This window comes from Dendrobates tinctorius, unplaced genomic scaffold (genome assembly GCF_039654945.1).
Source record: "Dendrobates tinctorius isolate UK_male_01 unplaced genomic scaffold, ASM3965494v1 ptg000054l, whole genome shotgun sequence".
Lineage (NCBI taxonomy): Eukaryota > Metazoa > Chordata > Amphibia > Anura > Dendrobatidae > Dendrobates > Dendrobates tinctorius.
The window spans coordinates 15,915,004-15,933,996 of record NW_027361722.1 but is presented as its reverse complement, the minus strand read 5'-3'; the positions used below and the strand labels follow the sequence as shown (position 1 = coordinate 15,933,996).

Below are 18,993 nucleotides of genomic sequence, written 5' to 3'. Positions count from 1 at the left end.
GCCACCTCCTGTCGCCTGCAACTCAAAAATATTTCCAGAATCCGTCCCTTCCTCAGTCCTCAATCTACTAAAACTCTTCTACATACCCTCATCAGGGCCGCACCTATAATGAGGCCATTTGTGTGAGCTGCTCAAGCGGCAGGCAGCAGGGGGCAGCATTATGCGCTCTGCTACCAGCAGCACCTACAATTTAGCCTGCACGCTGGTAGCGTGCAATAGCTTGTAAGTGATGAGATCACAGGAGGAAAGGAGTCAGGGCCCCGATCATGTGACCCCTGACTCCTCCTCTCCTGTGACCTCATCACAGGTCCTGTGCGCATCGGCCCTCAGTCTATCAATCATCTCCGTCCTTGCTCTCCTCTGCCGCTACGTTCTATTCTCGGCCAAGAACCTGTGATGAGGTCACAGGAGGGGAGGAGTCGAGGTCACATGATCAGGGGCCTCAGTGTTGCATCGTGTCTAGCAAGACTCTGTTGTGCTGGTTTGTCATCGTGCTGAATGAGGCAAGTTTCTGTGTGGGGTCAGAACTCAGGAGGGGTTTACAGGGTGGATGTAGCAGAGCTGCACAAGTGCAAGGTGTACAGAGCGGAGCCGTGTGTGTGCGAGGTGTACGGAGCAGGGCCGTGTGTGTACGAGGTTTACGGAGCTGAGCTGTGTGTGTACGAGGTGTACGGAGCAGAGACGTGTGTGCGAGGTGTACGGAGCAGAGACGTGTGTGCGAGGTGTACGGAGCGGAGCCGTGTGTGTGCGAGGTGTACGGAGCGGAGCCGTGTGTGTACGAGGTGTACGGAGCGGAGCCGTGTGTGTACGAGGTGTACGGAGCAGAGACGTGTGTGCGAGGTGTACGGAGCAGAGACGTGTGTGCGAGGTGTACAGAGCAGAGCCATGTGTGTGTGAGGTGTATGGAGCAGAGCCGCACGTGTGCGAGGTGTACGGAGCAGAGACGTGTGTGCGAGGTGTACGGAGCAGAGCCATGTGTGTGTGAGGTGTATGGAGCAGAGCCGCACGTGTGCGAGGTGTACGGAGCAGAGCCATGTGTGTGCGCGAGGTGTACGGAGGGGAGCCGTGCATCTGCGAGGTGTACAGAGTGGAGTCACGCGTGTACGGGTTGTACGGAGTGGAGCTGTGTGTGTATGGGGCGTACAAAACGGAGCCGCGTGTGTATGGAGCGGAGCCACGTGTGTGCGAGGTGTACGAAGTGGAGCCGTGTGTACTGAGTGAAGCTGTGTGTGTGCGAGGTGTACAGAGTGGAGCCGCGTCTGTACAGAGCGGAGCAGCGTGTGTACGGGATGTACGGAGTGGAGCCGCGTGTGTATGGAGCGGAGCCGCGTGTGTGCGAGGTGTATGGAGCAAAGCCGCATGTGCACAACGTTTACGGAGTGGAGCCGTGTGTAAAAGGTGTACAGAGCAGAGCCTCATGTGTATGAGGTTTACGGAGTGGAGCCATGTGTGTACTGAGTGGAGCCGTGTGTACGGGTTGTAAGGAGTGGAGCTGTGTGTGTATGAGGCGTACAAAACGGAGCCCTGGGTGTACAAAGTGTACGGAGCTGAGCTGTGTGTGTGTGGAGCAGAGCTGTGTTTGTATGGAGCGGAGCAGAGCAATGTGTGTACGGAGTGGAGCCACGTATGTATAGAGTGGAACCGCGTGTGTACGAGGTGTATGGAGCAAAGCCACATGTGTACAAGGTGTACAGAGTGTGGCCACGTGTGTAAAAGGTGTACGGACCAGAGCCGCATGTGTACGAGGTTTAGGTGGAGCCGTGTGTACTGAGTGGAGCCGTGTGTGTGAGAGGCATAAAAAGTGGAACCGTGTGTGTATGAGGTGTGCGGAGCCATACGTATGCAAGGTGTATGGTGGGGAGCATCCAAACCTCCCAGCGGGACAGTCCCAATTTTGAGAGAGAGTCTGCCCCGGCCTGGAGCTTACTTTTTCCGCGGACACAGCAATACACCGTGGAACCCCGAGGAGCACTTTAAAATTCGCACGTGACGTTCCACCGGAAGTGACATGCTTGAAGCTGACCAGAAATGAGGGAATTTCGGGAGGATATTGTGACGGAACCATGGAGGCACTTCAGGGAATGCTTCAGATCCATCACCGTGTCCTCCGACAGTGCGGACAGCGGGATTGCTTTGGACTCGGGGATGCCGGCAATGTGAGCGGATGATATGTCCTGCATCGGGAGGCTCAGGTGGGCACTACAATGGGAGCCGGGCTGCTATAGTATCTTTATAGAATCTTTCTCAAATTTTTCTTTTTTTCTTTCTCTCTCTCTGTTCTTGCTTTCCTCTCTTACTCTCTCTCTTCTTTCTTTCTCTCTGTTCTTTCTTTCCCCTCTTCCTTTATCTCTCTCTGTTCTCTCTTTCTTTACCCTCTTTGTTTCTCTTGCTAATCTTTCTTTCTTTTTCTCTCTGCTTTTTCTTTCTCTCTCTCTTTTCTTTCTCTCTCTCTCTCTCTGTTTTCTTTCCCCTCATTCTTTCTTTCTCTTGCTCTGTTCTTTCTTTCCTCTTTCTCTCTCTTCTTTTTCTCTCTGTTCTCTTTCTTTCCCCTCTTTCTTTCTCTGTTTTTTATTCCCCTCTCTTTCTCTCTCCCTCTCTGTTCTTTCTTTCTCCTCTTTCTTTTTTTCTTTCTCTGTTCTTTCTTTCCCCTCTTTTTCTCTGTTCTTTCTTTCCCCTATTTCTCTGTTCTTTCTTTCGCTCTGTTGTTTCTTTCTTTCTTTCCCCTCCTTCTTTCTCTCTGTATTCTTTCTATCTTTCTCTCTCTGTTCTCTCTCTCTCTGTTCTTCCTTTCTCTCTGTTCTTTCCTTCTATTCTTTCTCTCTCTGTTCTTTCTCTCTCTGTGTTCTTTCCTTATTTCTCTTTCTTTCTCTCTATTCTTTCTCTCTCTGTTATTTCTTTCCCCTCTTTGTTTTTTTCTCTCTCTGTTCTTTTTATCTGTCCCCTCTTTTTCTCTCTGTTCTTTTTTCCCCTTTGTTTCTTTCTCTCTGTTGTTTCTTTCCCCTCCTTTTTTTTTCTCTTTCTTTCTCTCTCTGTTCTTTCCCCTTTCTTTCCCCTCTTTCTTTTTCTTTATCTCTCTGTTCTTTCTTTCTTTCCCCTCTTTTTTTCTCTCTCCCTCTCTGTTCTTTCTTTCCCTTCTTTCTTTTTTCTCTCGCTGTTCTTTTTTTCTGTTCCCTCTTTTTTTCTCTCTGTTCTTTCTTTTCTCTCTGTTCTTTCTTTCTTTCTTCTTTCTTTCTCTCTCTGTTCTTTCTTTCCCCTCTTTCTTTCTCTCTCTTCTTTCTTTCTCTCTCTGTTTTCTATTTTCTCTCTCTCTGTTCTTTCTTTCTTTTCCTCAGTACCAGTCAGTGTGCCCACAGTACCGGTAGAATAAGAGGGGTAGGAAACTAGGTGGCACTGGTCACATTGAGCCTTTCATACTTTTTACTGGTGTATAATCATATGCGCTGAGCACCCCCATAAAGTGGGCCAGCCCCAGACAACAGGGTACAAACAAATCACTATTACTATCAGTCCAAGTGGACAATTATATACATAAAGTTAATGATGTCCCTGTGCTAAGCAGTGCGGAGGATCAGAATACACTGACGAGACCAGAGCAGCAGGGTATGGTGAGAAGAATGATATGGCGCCCATTATGCTGTATGAAGTAATATATGGGGCCCAATATACTGTATAGAGCATTATATGGGGCCCATAATACTGTATGGAGCATTATGTGGGGATAGGGGATGACTTTCTGTTTGTTGTGGATCTGACCGCTGGGACCCCCATGATCCTGGGAAACGTAGCTTTGAAGAGCACCATGTAAATGGAGCTGTGGTCAATCATACACACTGTGGTGCCATTCACATGTGGCTCTTCAAATAACCAAGAGAGTCATGACGGGACGACAAAGTATAGCAAAAATTCACTGATTGGGGCTGATGAGTGTTATAGTTTGTGGGATGGTGGGATTTGTGCGGCAGGGCTGCTTTTTTGTCCCAGTCCGGCCCTGTGCCAGGCCTATTATTGCCATTAATGATCCTTGTTCTGGATACTTCTGTGTTGTTCGTGTATGTGCGTGTGATGGCGCTGACATCCTTGTGTTTGGACACCCTTTTTTACTATTTATCTAAATCAAAATGTCCACTATTGTACTCAGTTTTACAATATAGATATAAAAATTTACTTTGTGTGCGGGGGGGGCGTCATTTTGCTGTTCGCCTCAGGCAGCTGAGAGGCTAGGTTCACCCCTGGCCCTCATCATCTCCCGCCTTGACTACTGCAACACTCTCCTCTGTGGCCTCCCTGCTAACTCTCTTGCACCACTCCAGTGTGTCCTCAACGTTGCTGCCCGACTAATCCACCTCTCTCCTCGCTGCTCCCCTGTCTCTCCCCTCTGCAAATGCCTCCACTGGCTCCCAATTCCCCAATGAATCCAGTTCAAACGACTAACACTGACCTACAAAGCCATCCACAACCTGTCTCCTCCATATGTCTCTGAACTAATCTCCCGATACCTTCCCTCACGTAATCTCCGATCCTCCCAAGACCTCCTTCTCTCCTCCACACTTATTCGTTCCTCACACAACCTCCTCCAAGATTGCTCCCGAATATCCCCTATCCTCTGGAATGCCATGCCCCAACACATCCGATTATCCACCACCCTCGGATCCTTCAAACGGAACCTGAAAACCCATCTCTTCAGGAAAGCTTATGAAAAGGGGGTGAGTTACAATGTCTTTCTTGCTTCACTTCCTCGGATTGCCCCTTTGCTTGTTAATATGTAAATACGAGTGATTGCGCGCCCTTCGGGCACACACTGTGATTAAGAACCACGCAATGGGGTGTAACCACGCAGCAGACAGACCTCGCAATGGGGTGTACCCATCTACCAGACTGGCGTATGTGCAGACTAACAGCAAACATAAATACCTGGGTACCTCTCCTGCCACTCCTACCTTGTGTAGTGAACGGGTAGAGCTATCCCATAGCCCTATGCTTAAAGGAAATGAATGGGTAAAGCTATCCGATAGCGCTATCCCTCAACGCGATCATGTCGGATTCAATTTTGACGTAACTGTCAACGATAAATTGTTGCGTCAACTACCCAGCATTTAAAAGGGGATTGATCTCGTCACGAATGGCAAGCCTGTATGCATAGTACTGCAACAGGGTGATTTTTTCAGGTCGATCTTGATCCACTGGTATGGATGGTATATGAATGTCACCAATTCTGTGATGTTGCACACTTAGGGCAATTGGAGTTGTCAAATTTATTGTCCATGCACTGTCCCCATATGGGAATAGAAGTGGATATGTCATTGCCTCACACTTTCTGTGAAGAAAGCTGATTTGAACAGTTTGGTTTTCACTTTTGAGGTGAACTCTGTTGTCCCTATTAAATGGGGGTTCACCCATTGCATTTTGATAAATTATAGGTACTTCTTTGCACCTTGGTGCATTGTAGCACCTCTGGTCATCATTATAGTCATTTATAATTGACATTGTTATTTCGAGTGGATGGCGATTTTCTAATTCAGCAATCCTCACTTCCTCTATTTCAAATTCCCTCATCATTGTGAAGGCTCTTGTGAGTGGGTTAATTGCTTTAATTTTCTCTCCAAGAGAAGACAGCAGTACTGGGAGGTGTTATGAATGAGTCACCGTAGGAGGCAAAAACAGAAATACTAGCTAAGTCCAGAAAACCAGAGAGGTTGGCAGCTATCGGATTGTAGACCCCTGAACCTAACAACAACAACTAGCAGTAGCCGTGGGGGGTTCCTATGGTGCCCTAGACCCCTCGATCACAGCCGGAGAACTACATAGCCTAAAGACAGAAAGGGAAATCTAAACTGCCCCAGAGCAGACCCCAAAGCAATAGGCAGCCCCCAACATATAATGACGGTGAAGCAAGATGAAAAAACACTCACACAGATAGAAAAATAGGCTGAGCAAATGATGGGGCCCAAGCTAACTACATAGGACAGGATAAAAAAGCTGCTGTCTGCAATCCGCCAAAACCCTCTCAAAAACAAGAGCCAACAGACTGATAGGGAAAAAAGCCCTGAAGACGCTAGGCTTCAAAAAGACTATATCAGTACTCAGGTATTATCTGAAGACAGAGCAAAAAGGAATTCAGCTCACCCAGCAGGGAAAGGCAGAAATCCAGAAAAACAAGGCAAAACAAAACCAAAAACACAAATGCAAAAAGTAGAGCAGAAAACTTAGCTTTTGAGGAGCAGGAATCAGACTGGTCTCCTAGAATCTCTCAGAGAGATCACCAGCAAGGCAGAAGGGTGTCGGCTGCCTTATATCCAGTCAGCAATTCCAGTCACCCAGTCATCATCATTCTGCTCAGGTGCTTTGTAACCAGCCTCACTACCTTCCTTCACCAGAAGAGGGAGTTCATCAGACCTCAATGGTGAAGGGGAAAATGAACTCACAACAGGGAGGCACTTTTTATTTGCTTGACTTCTTGTACTTAATGCTTCTTCACTGTCCAAGATATAAATCTGGGCATACTTGGGAGTACTACCCAGAGCAGTATGCAATGGGGAGTTCTGTGGTAAATTTGTCCGTAAATTCGAAAACAGTATGGACCATGCCCAGGAGGAGGCGCTACTTGTGCTCCCATTGATGCCAAAGCAAGCGAGCTATTGTATTGCCTTATATCAGCCATCAAGTTATTGGAGTGCTGATGCTCTCCTTTCATAAACATGACTAATTGATCATCCATACGAATGGAGCGTAATTGGATGCGTCCTCTCTTGCAGCAGGAAGGGAAAGTTTTGTCCTGCGCCATTTCGTCTTTGAAATTTTTAGATTGGCAGAACTGACATCGAAATGTCGGTCCGCCAGCATAGAAGTCCTCTAGCGGCAAATGTAACATGCCGTCGTCGAGTGGCTCTTGCATTTTGGAAACGTCTTCCATCTTGTTCCCGTCTTTGTGAAATTTGTGTATCGCTTTGTGCATTGCGTGTTGCTCATTGTCGTGCAGCATTAGATGTTTTTCTCGCTCTGGCCGCCCTCTGTTGGGCTCCGTCAGCAGTTCTTCGACAATTTTGTTCGTCTTCTGTTTCATTAAGACGCAGGTTACGCATCCGTCTGCGCTTCGCTTCTTTGCGTGCAGCAATGTGATTAATTTGATCCATCTTTGCAATGTTGCTCACAGTGTTGCCTCATAAGCAAACGTTCAAAAAGGCTTATGCCTTAACTCGCCACTAGGGAGAGCTCCTCTCCTTATTATCAGGGCCGTACAGTACTTAGGTATCCATGGTTACGCCCACTGCAGTTAGCTGCTAGTGGTAGTAGCTATGGATACCTAACGGTTGAGCTGTGGATGACTCATTGTGCACAGACACACGGACACGTCCAAATAAGGTATATTGATTGCTAATTGATAATGTTTATGATAAATGTCTGCGGTACTTCTACATAGAAATATGTATTATCGCTCATCTTTTATGGTATTGCCACAAGCATCTGTGTTACCATTCTGTAGAGGACTCTTTATATTGCATTATGTTCCTTTAATATAATATTGTATGATATGTATGACCAATGTTCATGTACAGTTAGGGTAAGTCAGTGCATCTTTTTTGGGTGACATTAGAGGAGGGCACTTTAGTATATAGTTTCTATAGATACAGGTAAGTGTAGTTTTGTTGCGGGCCATTAGATGGGGCATACTAGTGGGCCTTATAGGTATAGCTGATAGGATGTTTCATAGAGGGTTAATTGTAGGAGTGGCTGGCCGGGTAGTAAGAGGGAAGCTTGTAGGAAGTTAAGTCAGACGGGGCCAGGGCGCCCTAGTGTCCACATGGGCTATATGCCCGGAGAGCTTGGCAGCCACGTAACGTTAAAGTGCTGCAGCCCACGTTACCTACGGCCGCTGTGTGTCATAGCAGTGGGCCACAACAGGAAAGGAAAGATGTGGAGACTTATCACCTGGGCAGATGCTTTTAGGGCAGGAGTCGGTTGGACAGCTGAGATGAAGGAAGTTGGCGCTTCAACGAAATCGGTACAGACGGGCCGGATGCATTACCAGAGGAAACCAAACCTGGTGACTGATGATTTCAAGTCTGGGGCAAAATAGGCAGAAGGAACTGATATCATGGTGAGATCAGGCCAGGAAGGAAGGCCATAAAGGCCCAACTGGTGGAGGGCTGCAGTGATAGTTGACTTTGTGGAACTTTCTCCCATCTCCCTACTGCATCTGTGGCGCTCAGCCACAGTGATCTTGGGGTTCTTCTTTACCTGTCTTACCAAGGCTCTTCTCCCACGATTGCTCAGTTTGGCTGGACGGAGAGGTCTAGGAAGACTTCTGCTGGTCCCAAACTTCTTCCATTTAAGGATTATGGAGGCCACTGTGCTCTTAGGAACCTTGAGTACTGCAAAGATTCTTTTGTAACCTTGGCCAGATCTGTGCCTTGCCACAGTTCTGTCTCTGAGCTCCTTGGCCAGTTCCTTTGACCTCATGATTCTCATTTGGTCTGACATGCACTGTGAGCTGTGAGCTCTTATATAGACAGGTGTGCGCCTTTACAAATAATAATATAATAATAATAATAATAAATTTTACTTTTATAGCGCCGACATATTCCGCAGCACTTTACATTTCAGAGGGGATTTGTACAGACAATAGACATTACAGCATAACAATAATCACATACAGTAGATTATAGCACATACCAAGAGGAAAGAGGGCCCTGCTCGCAAGCTTACAGTATATGAGGAAAGAGGGAGACACGAAAGGTAGGTGGTAACAGTTACCCTGAATTGTATGGACCAGTCATAATGTTAAGTGTGTAACAGTACAGACACAGAGGGCTAATAGAGGCATAAAGCATGTGGGAACATGATGCGGGGAACCTGGTTATGGTAAAATTTTGGCTCTGCCACACAGGGATAGATTAGGTTAATGTGTTGGGGTGGTAGGCCAGTCTGAATAAATGCGTTTTCAGGACACGCTTAAAATTGTGGGGATTGGGGACTAATCGTATTGACCTGGGAAGTGCATTCCAAAGAATTGGTGCGGCACGTGTAAAGTCTTGGAGACGGGAGTGGGAGGTTCTGACTATTGAGGATGCTAATCTCAGGTCATCAGCAGAATGGAGGGCGCGGGTAGGGTGGTATACTGAAACAAGGGAGGAGATGTAGGGTGGTGCTGAGCCATGGAGGGCTTTGTGAGTGAGGGTAATAAGTTTATACTGAATTCTGGAGTGGATGGGTAGCCAGTGTAATGACTGGCACAAGGTAGAGGCATCAGTGTAACGATTGGTGAGGAATATGATCCTGGCTGCAGCATTCAAGACAGATTGGAGGGGGGAGAGTTTGGTAAGAGGGAGACCGATTAGAAGAGAGTTACAATAGTCGAGACGAGAATGAATAAGAGAAACAGTAAGAGTTTTTGCAGAGTCAAAGGTAAGAAAAGGTCGAATTCTAGAAATGTTTTTGAGGTGCAGATGACAAGAGCGAGCCAGTGATCGAATGTGGGGGGCAAAGGAAAGCTCGGAATCAAGTATGACCCCAAGACAGCGGGCATGTTGCTGGGGAGTAATAGTGGAACCACACACAGAAATGGCAATGTCGGGTATAGGTACATTAATAGAGGGAGGAAACACCAGGAGTTCAGTCTTTGACAGGTTCAGTTTCAGATATAGTGAGGACATGATATTAGACACAGCGTTTAGACAATCGCCGGTGTTTTCTAGAAAGGCTGGCGTGATGTCAGGAGAAGAAGCGTATAATTGGGTGTCATCAGCATAGAGATGGTACTGGAAACCAAATCTACTGATTGTTTGACCAATAGGGGCAGTGTACAAGGAGAAGAGGAGGGGACCTAGAACCGATCCTTGGGGGACCCCAACAGTAAGGGGAAAATGAGAGGAGGAGGAACCGGCAAAAGATACAGTAAAGGAGCGGTCGGAGAGATAGGAGGAGAACCAGGAGAGAACGGTGTCCTTGAGGCCAATGGAACGGAGCATAGTGAGGAGGAGCTGATGATCCACAGTGTCGAATGCTGCAGAGAGATCCAAGAGAATTAGCATGGAGTAATGACCATTAGATTTAGCTGTTAGCAGATCATTAGAGACTTTAGTGAGGGCAGTTTCAGTTGAGTGTAAAGAGCGGAAACCGGATTGGAGAGGGTCGAGAAGAGAGTTTTCTGAGAGATAGCGGATAAGACGGGAGTGGACCAGGCGTTCCAGGAGTTTAGAGATGAAGGGAAGATTAGAGACAGGTCTATAGTTAGCGGCACAGTTTTGGTCGAGGGATGGTTTTTTAAGTAGTGGATGTATGATGGCATGCTTAAATGAGAAGGGAAAAATACCAGAAGAGAGAGAGAGGTTAAATATTTTAGTTAGGTGAGGGGTGACAGCAGGGGAAAGGGACTGAAGGAGCTGTGACGGAAATGGGTCCAATATGTGATGAACAGCCCACCGCCGTTCGTCTACTTACGGGCGACACTAACGGGGGTCCCGCTGCCACCAATACGTGACCGACAGCGGACCCTGTGTCACCACTATGTCACAATCCCACCACTGACACCGGTGTATCAGCGGACGGAGGGACTTGACACAATGCCGGCACACGGCTATCACAGGCACCGTTGGGGCTTATCTTAGTTATCCCACCACCGGCACCATGTGACAAAAATATCCAGCAAGCTAATCTCGCTCTACAATTTGCCGCAGGGGGAGTTTAATTTGGATGCCCCACCACTGCTATCAATCTTCCAAGTACTGCGGGGATTTATGTATATCCCACTTTCTCAGTTCCACTTTGGAACTCGCAGCTCTCCGGCGCCCCCCTTACCCTCAGGTCAGTCAGGGAACTGCACCTAGGATAATTAGTCGCCGGACGGGCTGCCTGTTGTGAACCGGCAATTAGGCTTCTGCAGTAAGGGAATTATCAATGCTGTGGCTGAAGCCCCCTTACTCAGCAATATAAGACCCTTCTAGACTGCCAGCAAGCCGCAATAGCCGTGCACAACGCGCTGTCACCAGTCACGGTTACTTAATTCACAGTGTTAAATTAAGAGGGTCCGTGGCAAACCCCTTGAATTAGTAGCGATTATCTAACAAAGGCGTATAGTTCGATTCTTAGAGCATGGAGACAGATCTAAATAATTTCATTTATTTTCCGAAAGAGGACAGTGATTACAGATAAAAGTTGCTATAAAATTGAGACATAAAATATGTACAGTACAGGTATAAAATAAAAGTGGAGAAAACAAAGAGATTACACTCACAGTTCCATATTGTTCCTTAGGCAGACCATGTGGCTTTAAGGTGGGTGGAGGCGGAGCTGCACTTCTCCGCTCATCTGAGTTCTTGTCAGCACGGACTCTGCAGCACGGACTCTGCAGCAAGTCCTATCAGTGTAATTACACACAGCTGGACTCCAATGAAGGAGTAGAACTATCTCAAAGAGGATCACAAGGAAATGGACAGCATGTGACTTAAATATGAGCATCTGAGCAAAGGGTCTGAATACTTATGACCATGTGATATTTCAGTTTTTCTTTTTTAATAAATTTGCAAAAAATTTCTACCTTTCTGTTTTTCTCAGTCAAGATGGGGTGCAGGGTGTACATTAATGAGAAAAAAAAGGAACTTTTTTGAATTTACCAAATGGCTGCAATGAAACAAAGAGTGAAAAATGTAAAGGGGTCTGAATACTTTCCGTACCCGCTGTATATAGAGGCACATAAATCTGGATCGTTTCATTGTCACATTTCTCTCTCTCATACTGTCATACCCATATAATTGTGTTTAAAAACTTAACTCAATCTTTCCTGCTACAAAAATCTCCAACAATCGATGATGGAAACCGTCAGCAAGTATGTAAGAGGATGGTATTACAGGTTATGTTGCGTTATAATTGTGGATGAGTAAATCGGTTTGAAAGTAATTACATTCATTTATAATTTCTCCAAAATTTGCAAATACTAGTGAATCATAGTTTTTGCGCAATTACAGCAAAAGTAGCGACCAGCCAAGCTACATCTGAAATACACACCACACAACCACAAGATGGCGCTGTACTGTGCAGTAGCAAGATCAAGGCTACATTCGAATTTCAAGAGCAGAACTATTATTTTTATTGCATTTTTTTTAATCACTATTTCATATATCATGTGTGTAATTGTGCCAGCCAGGATCACTGGATCTTATAGGACAATTAAATAATATAGTATAATGCAAAAGTAATCTACACCTATATAAAACACCACAAAATGGCGCTGCTGCAGATGATGATTGATGATGATAAAAAAATCAATTCGGATAACAGGAATCACTAGACCAATGTAAACCATTGTATATAATATGCGAGTTTTTGCAGCTGCGTTTTTGCTGCCATGAGCTGCAGAAATTTTACTCAAAGTGTGGACATCCCCTGACACATACTGCAAGCTCTATACCCGCTGAGTGTTACACGCTGCGTGTTATAAGCACACGATGTAGGACAGTGATGGTGAACCGTTTAGAGACCGAGTACCCAAACTGCAACCCAAAACCCACGTATTTATCGCAAAGTGCCAACATGGTAATTTAATCTGAATACTGAGGATTTAGTTTAGAAAAACAACTCATACAGAGATCAGGCAGGGGAAGCAGAGAGCAGAAGGGGGTAAGAGAGAGCAGGTGGGGGCAGCAGAGAGCAGGCAGGGGTAAGAGAGCAGGAGGGGGAAGCAGAGAGCAGGCGGGGGTAAGAGAGCAGGAGGGGGAAGCGGAGAGCAGGCAGGGGTAAGAGAGCAGGAGGGGGAAGCAGAGAGCAGGCGGGGGTAAGAGAGAGCAGGAGGGGGCAGCAGAGAGTAGCCAGGGGTAAGAGAGAGCAGGAGGGGGCAGCAGAGAGCAGCCAGGGGTAAGAGAGCAGGAGGGGGAAGCAGAGAGCAGGATGGGGCAGCAGAGAGCAGGCGAGGGTAAGAGAGCAGGATGGGGCAGCAGAGAGCAGCCAGGGGTAAGAGAGAGCAGGATGGGGCAGCAGAGAGCAGGTGAGGGTAAGAGAAATCAGGAGGGGCAGCAGAGAGCAGGAGGGGGAAGCAGAGAACAACCGGGGGTAAGAGAAAGCAGGAGGGGCAGCAGAGAGCAGGCGAGGGTAAGAGAGAGCAGGAGTGGGCAGCAGAGAGCAGCCAGGGGTAAGAGAGAGCAGGAGGGGGTAGCAGAGAGCAGGAGGGGGAAGCAGAGAGCAGGAGGGGGAAGCAGAGAGCAGGATAGGGCAGCAGAGAGCAGGCGAGGGTAAGAGAGCAGGAGGGGGCAGCAGAGAGCAGGAGGGGGCAGCAGAGAGCAGCCAGGGGTAAGAGAGAGCAGGAGGGGGCAGCAGAGAGCAGGATGGGGCAGTAGAGAGCAGGCGATGGTAAGAGAGACCAGGAGGGGCAGCAGAGAGCAGGAGGGGGAAGCAGAGAGCAAGCGGGGTAAGAGAGAGCAGGAGGGGTGGCAGAGAGCAGGCGAGGGTAAGAGAGAGCAGGAGGGGGAAGCAGAGAGCAGGAGGGGCAGCAGAGAGCAAGCGGGGGTAAGAGAGAGCAGGAGGGGCAGCAGAGAGCAGGCAAGGGTAAGAGAGGAGGGGGAAGCAGAGAGCAGGAGGGGGCAGCAGAGAGCAGAATGGGAAAGCAGAGAGCAGTAGGGGCAGCAGAGAGCAGGTGGGGGTAAGAGAGAGCAGGAGGGGGCAGCAGAGAGCAGGCAGGGGTAAGAGAGCAGGCGGGGCAGCAGAGAGCAGGTGGAGGTAAGAGAGAGCAAGTGGGGGCAGCAGAGAGCAGAAGGGGAAGCAGAGAGCAGGCGGGGCAGCAGAGAGCAGGCGGGGGTAAAAGAGCATTAGGGGGCAGCAGAGAGCAGGCGGGGGTAAGAGCAGGAGGGGCGGCAGAGAGCAGGCGAGGGTAAGAGAGCAGGAGGGGGAAGCAGAGAGCAGGAGGGGGCAGCAGAGAGCAGAAGTGGGAAGCAGAGAGGAGGAGGGGGAAGCAGAGAGCAGGCGGGGTAAGAGAGCGCAGAAGGGGGCAGCAGAGAGCAGGAGGGGGTAAGAGAGCAGAAGGGGCAGCAGAGAGCAGGTGGGGGTAAGAGAGCAGGAGGGGGCAGCAGAGAGCAGGTGGGGGTAAGAGAGCAGGAGGGGGCAGCAGAGAGCAGGTGGGGGTAAGAGAGCAGGAGGGGGCAGCAGAGAGCAGAAGTGGGAAGCAGAAAGGAGGAGGGGGAAGCAGAGAGCAGGCGGGGGTAAGAGAGAGCAGAAGGGGGCAGCAGAGAGCAGGAGGGGGTAAGAGAGCAGTAGGGGCAGCAGAGAGCAGGTGGGGGTAAGAGAGCAGGAGGGGGCAGCAGAGAGCAGGTGGGGGTAAGAGAGCAGGCGGGGGCAGCAGAGAGCAAGTGGGGGTAAGAGAACAGGTGGGCGTAACAGAGAGCAGGCAGGGGTAAGAGAGAGCAGGAGGGGCAGCAGAGAGCAGGCAGGGGTAAGAGAGAGCAGGAGGGGGCAGCAGAGAGCAGGTGAGGGTAAGAGAGCAGTAGGGGCAGCAGAGAGCAGGTGGGGGTAAGAGAGAGCAGGCTGGGGCAGCAGAGAGTAGCCACAGACAGAGCAGGGGTACCAGACTGCAGATATAAAAGAATATGCTTCCTATCCTTGTATATGTCACCCCATCCTGGTATATGTCACCCCATCATTGGCTATGTCTCCCATCCTGCTGTCGCCGCTGTTCGATGCATAGAAAAACAAAACAATAAACCCTGCTACTCACCTTCCTTCCTCTCCCTCGGTGCCCCCCGTCTTCTGAAGCTAGCAGCTTATTTCAGCGTTCAAGCATGACGTATACGTCGACCTCATTGACCAGCAGCGTGTATTGCTGTGCACGAATTCGGCAAGATTGTGCACAGCAATACACTTCAGCTGGATGTGTGTCCGAGGTCGCAGATCCAGCTGAAGTAAGGGCTGGCATCATGGGGTTCATCACCAGCCAGCCCCGGTCCACTGATGCGCTGCATGTGGGGCGCCCCACGCTGGCTCGCCCAGGGCAGCGGGGTGGGTTACCCGGTGCCGGGCCTGTGCCGAGGCGGGGGGGGGGTGTCACAGCAGCGGTGACCCGGTCCGTGGCCCTGGGCGGCCAATATCAATGGCAGTGATGTTAATGGTGTTAGAGTTTATTAGAATAGCTCGTGACGCCACCCGTGGTATTTGGCAAGTATGGTGTTAGGCCAACGCTGCATGCAGATCCGCTGGGACTGATGGTCTGGTGCAGCAGAGATGGTGTAGCTCCCCACAGGTGGAGCTGTAGTCCCAGGGCAGTGTAGGTGCGATGGATGAAGAGAGGCGCAGAATGGTATGGATGCTGGTACCCAGGTGTAGCGGTGCGGAGGACACCAGAGTATGCGGTTCCAAAGCTTTACTCACTGTTTGCAGTTCACACAACTGCCTGGCTCCGTACTGTGTTCTCCAGGTCAGGGCTCCAGCCAACCTCCAGGCAGGATAGGATTCTCCCTTCCACACTCCGCCAACATGTACCTTACTAAACGACTCCTCCAATGCGCCTTTAGGTGCGAAGCACTCCAGTACTTAGTTACCCTGGAATGCCTCTCTCTAGGTGTTCCTAGTCTTTACTTGTATGACAGACAGCTGTAGCCTGCTTCGGGGAACTCTAGCTCCAGAGTCCCGGCTCACTATTCAGTTGCTGTTGTGTCCCAAGTCTATGGTGGGAGCAAGGCATTAGCGGCTCAATACTCCTCCGGTGTCTGTGGCCGGACATAAAGATCCAATCAACCTCGGGGACCGGGCCCCGGCCTTGGCGCTTTCTGGACTGGAAGGGTTCTCTCTCTTTCTCAACCAGCTTCCCACCGTCCTTCTATTCTCCTTCGTTCCGATCTGTTCTCTCTTATGGAGTCTGTAGTCTTCAGTCTACGTCTCTTTCTCCTTCTCTTCCTTCCGTGAGGAGCTCGTTCCACTAAGACCAGTCCTCAGCCTCTCCTGACTGACTGCCTTCCTCCGCCTTGAGCTCCTCTCAGGCTGACCTGCTGTCAGCCTGCTCTCTCTCTCTCAGATCCTCATCTGACTTCCTTCTCTGGGACTCACCCCAGACTCTCCGACCTTCTGTCAGACTGACCTCAAATCCTACACTTTCCCTCTCTTTTGTATCATCACACTCCACCCGCCTCCCAGCACATCTCGTGTTAAGAAGCAGGGTTCCACGAGGGGTGCTCTGCTAACCCCCAGCATGAAGCTGTTAGGTGGCCCCACTGAGCTATCTTGTGTGTGGAATCCAGGTGTGGAGCGTGGTCAGGAGTTCCCACCTTACCTGGATGGTGGGGCGTTACACCTTAGGAGAAGATGCAGTACCTCTGTGGCGACTAAAGCCTCAGGGGCGCCACACGTGCCCCCTCTGGCAGGTACCATATGGTCGCTACCGCTGCTGTAGGTTATACACACTCAGTGCTATATACACACAGGCACACACTGTATGTTACACACATTCTTTGCTAAAAAAAACATGTACACTCTATGCCAGGGGTCCCCAACTGCCGGTCCGCGGCCCAGCACCGGGCCGCTGCAGTGCCCTTGCCGGTCCGCGGACACAAGGGGAGCCAGGGGCGGTCAGTGGCGTAGCGGGGGCTGGGGCGGCGCGCAGCAGCTCTTAGCGGCGGGCAGGGAGCGATTAAGCAGCTCCGCTGCCTGCAAGAGGGAATAGCAGGAGCGGAGCTGCAAGGACCCGTCCACTGCGTCCAGCTTCCTGCCCGCCGCCCGCGCTTCCTGTCTCTGACTGACACAGAGAGGAGCGCGGCCGCTGCTGTGTCAGAGCGAGGAAGCGCGGGCGGCGGGCAGGTGAGAGGAGAGAGGTGGTGTGTGTATGTATAATGTGTGTGTATGTATAATGTGTGTGTGTGTACATGTATGGGTGTGTGTGTACGTGTGTGTGAGTGTGTGTGTACGTGTGTGTGTGTGTGTGTGTAGCCTGGCCCTGGAGGAGATGGGGACATGAGGAGAAGGCCATGAGGGGAGTGATGGAGAGACGGCAGTGATGGGGTGAAGGCAATGATGGGGAGAGTGGAGTGATGGGGTGAAGGCAATGATGGGGAGAGGGGAGTGATGGGGTGAAGGCAATGATGGGGAGAAGGGAGTGATGGGGTGAAGGCAATGATGGGGAGAAGGGAGTGATGGGGTGAAGGCAGTGATGGAGAGAAGGCAGTGATGGGGTGAAGGCAATGATGGGGAGAAGGGAGTGATGGGGTGAAGGCAATGATGGGGAGAAGGCAGTGATGGGGTGAAGGCAATGATGGGGAGAAGGGAGTGATGGGGTGAAGGCAATGATGGGGAGAAGGGGGTGATGGAGCACTTATTCAAAACCTATGGTGAGTTGAGTCACATTATAAATGTTATTTAATTATAAGTATGCACTGCTACACTACAACCGTGTCCATAGCCCCGCCCCCTTATGACCAAAGCCCCGCCCCTGCCACACCTCCATCCCCGCCCTGCCGGGCCATGGAAGAATGGTCTTGCTTGAAACTGGTCCCCGGTGCAAAAAAGGTTGGGGACCACTGCTCTATGCAATACACACACTCCATTTTGTAAACACAGATGTTTTGTTATATATTTGTTTGAATCTATAGACTGTAATCCCACAAGGGCGAGGCCCGCACCCCCTCTGGGCCCGCTCCCCTTCTGGGCCCGCTCCCCTTCTGGGCCCGCTTCCCCTCTGGCTACAGTCCATCTCTTCAGAGGACAAGGGCCAATGGGTGACTATATGTCCAAGACCACGACACCTCCAGCAAAGCAAGTCTTTACCCGTGGCCTGTGACAACCCCTCAGTGACCCCTTGGGTTCTAGGACTTCTCCCAGTGGTGGCTTTACTACTCCTCTTTTGGGGCTCAGGTTCTTGCTGGGTACCCCAGTATAAGGATGCACCACCCCCTGGCTTCCTTAGGGACCACTCGGCTACTTGGAACCGTTTCACTAGGCCCATCAGTTGGTCTGCATTTTGGGATCTCCCTGGGCAACCCAGGTCTGCACCAGCCTAGGAAGGGAGTGCACGAACCAGTCCATGACAAAGGGCAAAACCATCAGGGCTGGGGTGGAGGATTCTGGCTGCAGCCATTTTTGCACCAGATGTAGGTCGAAAATTTGGGATCGAGGCGGTTTGTACCCACAGTACACCCAGTGGTGAATCCCTTTGTGCTCTGACTGACATAGTCACTCCTGCACATGCCAAAATTTCAGTCTTTAACTTAGCATACTCCTGTGCATCCTGTAATGCCAAATCATAATAGGCCTTCTGGGGCTCACCAGTCAAATAGGTGGCCAACACCTCTGCCCACTGCTCTGGCGGTAGCTTCTCACACTCCACTATCAGCTCAAACACAATCAGAAAAGGCTCCACTTCATCCTCCGGGGTCATTTTTTGCATAGCTCGTCTTATTGTCTTCTGGACGTACGTGTCGTCACCTGAACTTGGGGGAGGGGCAGCTGACCTTCCACAAACCGCCCCTGACAGTAAGTCAATCTGCTGTTGGTGTTGCTGATGCTGCATTTGCTGTATAAGCAGCTTACTGGTTTCTTTCTGCACCATCTGCTGCTGCTGCTGCTGTAATTGCTGCTGATGTTGTAGCTGTTGGACTTGTAACAGATGTTTGAGTAGGTCCTCCATCTTGACATCTACGCTGGCTTGTGGTGGTCACACGCGTTTGCTGGGAAACTGCCCACACTTCTAACACCACCTTTGATAGAGAGCCTCACTCAGCTGGACACAGAGGTACAGTTGTGGCCAAAAGTATTGACACCCCTGCATTTCTGTCAGATAATACTCAGTTTCTTCCTGAAAATGATTGCAAACACAAATTCTTTGGTATTATTATCTTCATTTAATTTGTCTCAAATGAAAAAACACAAAAAGAATTGTCCTAAAGCCAAATTGGATATAATTCCGCACCAAACATAAAAAAGAGGGTGGACAAAAGTATTGGCACTGTTCAAAAAATCATGTGATGCTTCTCTAATTTGTGTAATTAACAGCACCTGTAACTTACATGTGGCACCTTACAGGTGTTGGCA

At 49.7% G+C, this 18,993-nt stretch overlaps 1 long non-coding RNA gene across 1 annotated transcript in view; it reads left to right on the top strand.

The window, feature by feature from the left end:
- Window positions 1-369: 369 nt before the first annotated feature.
- Window positions 370-18,993, top strand: part of LOC141091516 (uncharacterized) — a 200,423-nt gene continuing 181,799 nt past the window's right edge. Inside the window, exon 1 of the long non-coding RNA XR_012232532.1 lies at window positions 370-2,192. This is a non-coding gene — a long non-coding RNA (uncharacterized lncRNA). The remainder of the gene's footprint in view (window positions 2,193-18,993) is intronic.